Source organism: Galeopterus variegatus, unplaced genomic scaffold (genome assembly GCF_000696425.1).
Source record: "Galeopterus variegatus unplaced genomic scaffold, G_variegatus-3.0.2 Scaffold2559, whole genome shotgun sequence".
In the NCBI taxonomy this organism is placed as follows: domain Eukaryota; kingdom Metazoa; phylum Chordata; class Mammalia; order Dermoptera; family Cynocephalidae; genus Galeopterus; species Galeopterus variegatus.
Window position 1 is genome coordinate 203,950 of NW_007728670.1, and position 2,946 is coordinate 206,895.

At 37.2% G+C, this 2,946-nt stretch overlaps 1 protein-coding gene across 2 annotated transcripts in view; it reads right to left on the reverse strand.

Annotated features, from left to right (window-relative positions):
• The window catches only part of LPGAT1 (lysophosphatidylglycerol acyltransferase 1), a 78,904-nt gene that overhangs the window by 34,052 nt on the left and 41,906 nt on the right, over nucleotides 1–2,946 (reverse strand). The window lies entirely within an intron of this gene.

Below are 2,946 nucleotides of genomic sequence, written 5' to 3' on the forward strand. Positions count from 1 at the left end.
TACTTGAAATCACTAATAGAAAAGAAGAGTTATGAAAAAAACACCATGATCAAATGAGATTCATCCCAGGCACACAAGGTTGGTTCAACATATGCAAATCAATAAATGTGATACACCACATCAATAAAAGCAAAGACAAAAATCATATGATCATCTCTACAGACGCTGCAAAAGCATTTGACAAAATTCAACATTCCTTCATGATAAAGACTCTCTACAAGTTAGATATAGATGGAAAGTATCTCAACACAATTAAAACCATATATGATAAGCCCACTGCCAATATCATCCTGAATGGGAAAAGCTGAAAGCTTTTTCCTTAAGAACAGGAACTAGACAAGGATGCCCACTCTCACCACTCCTATTCAACATAGTGTTGGAAGTATTAGCCAGAGCAATCAGAGAAGAGAAGAAAACAAAGGGCATCCAGATTGGAAAAGATGAAGTCAAGCTGTCCCTGTTTGTGGGTGATATGATCCTATATATTGAACAGCCGCAAGCCTCTACAAAAAACCTCTTAGAGTTGATAAATGATTTCAGCAAAGTTGCAGGATACAAAATCAATACACAAAAATCAGTATCGTATCTATACTCCAACAGTGAACATGCAGAAAGAGAAATCAAGAAAGCTAGCCCATTTACAATAGCCACCAAAAAAATAAAATACCTAGGAATAAAGTTAACCAAGGATGTGAGAAATCTCTACAAAGAGAACTACAAAACACTGTTAAGAGAAATTAAAGAGGACACAAGAAGATGGAAAGATATCCCATGCTCTTGGATTGGAAGAATTAACATTGTAAAAATGTCCATATTTCCCAAAGTGATCTACAGATTTAATGCAATCTCCATCAAAATTCCAATGACACTTTTCTCAGAAATGGGAAAAACTATCCAGACATTTACATGGAATAACAGGAAGACCACGCACAGCCAAAGCAATCCTGAGGAAAAAAATAAAGCTGGAGGCATAACACTACCCAACTTTAAACTATATTACAAAAGGCTATAATAACCAAAACAGCATGGTACTGGCATAAAAACAAACACATACTATCAATGGAATAGAATAGAGAATTCAGAAATCAACCCACACACCTACAGCTATCTGATCTCTGATAAAGGCACCAAGTCTACACACTGGGGAAGAGACTGCCTCTTCAGCAAATGATGCTGGGAAAAGTGGATATTCATATGTAGGAGAATGAAACTAGACCCATACCTCTCACCATATACCAAAATCAACTCAAAATGGATTAAATAATTAAATACACATCCTGAAACAATAAAACTCCTTAAAGAAGACATAGGGAAAATACTCCAGGAAGTAGGAGTGGGTACAGACTTCATGAATATGACCCCAAAAGCACAGGCAACCAAAGGAAAAATAAACAAATAGGATTATATCAAACTAAAATGATTCTGCACAGCAAAAGAAACAATTAACACAGTGAAAAGACAACCAGAGTGGGAGAAAGTATTTGCAAAATACACATCTGACAAAGGATTAATGTCCAGAATATACAAGGAACTCAAACAACTTTACAGCAAAAAACCGAATAATCCAATTAAAAAATGGGCAGGGCCGGCCCGGTGGCGCACTGGAGAGTGCGCCGCTTGGGAGCGCAACAGCACTCCCTCCGAGGGTTCGGATCCCATGTGGAGACTGGTTCCCGCTCACTGGCTGAGCGCGGTGCAGGCGCAACACCGAGGGTTGTGATCCCGTTGCCGGTCCCTGGTACGGGCGCGACACCGAGGGTTGTGATCCCGTTACCGGTCAGTAAAAAAGACAAAAAAGAAAAAAAAAAATGGGCAAAGGAGCTGAACAGGCATTTCTCAAAGGAAGAGATATGAATGGCCAACAGATACATGAGAAAATGCTCAACATCACTCAGCATTTGGGAAATGCTAATCAAAACCACTTTGAGATACCAACTCACTCCAGTTAGGATGGCTAATATCCAAAAGACTGAGAATGGCAAATGCTGGCGAGGTTGCAGAGAAAAAGGAACTCTGATACACTGTTGGTGGGACAGCAAAATGGTACAGCCTTTATGGAAAATGATATGGAGGTTCCTCAAACAATTACAGATAGATCTACCATATGACCCAGCTATTCCAATGCTGGGAATATACCCAGAGGAGTGGAAATCATCATGTTGAAGGGATACCTGTACTCCCATGTTTACTGCAGCACTATTTACAATAGCCAAAAGTTTGAACCAGCCCAAATGTCCATCATCAGATGAATGGAAAAGGAAACTGATATCTACATAATGGAATTCTACTCTGCTATAAAAAAGAATGAAATACTACCATTCCCAACAACATGGATGGACTTAGAGAAAATTATATTGAGTGAAACAAGTCAGACTCAGAAATAGCAATACCACATGTTCTCACTTATTTGTGGGAGCTAAAAATAAATATACAAACAAACAAAGCGAGGGGAAGAAGACACAACAATCACAATTCCTTGAACTTAAGATAAGTGAACAGATATGATGTAGTGGCAGTTGGGGAGGGAAGAAAGAGAGGGGAGAAAGAGGAATGGGTAAAGGGACACAAGAACGCAAATCAACCACAATATATATTGAGAAGTTAAAAAAAAATTTCAAGAAGCTAACACAATAGATATTCAATATATGTTTTTGCCGTTGTTTACGCAAAGAACATAGCATATTAAAATATTAAAAATTTAAAAGCATAAATCACATCTAAATTATCAATTTAATCTTTCAGAAAATCTATGGATTAACGATTTTTAAAAAATTCCACTTCTATAAATACATATCTACTTAACCCAAGTGAGTATATATTTATATCCTTTAAGTTACTTTTACTTAAGCGTGTCAGGCAATCAAATACTCATAGTGCCTCTAGAATGTCATTTATAGAGATCTTTATTGCTCAGTGAAAATAACTACTTCAAATGATATTTTTATA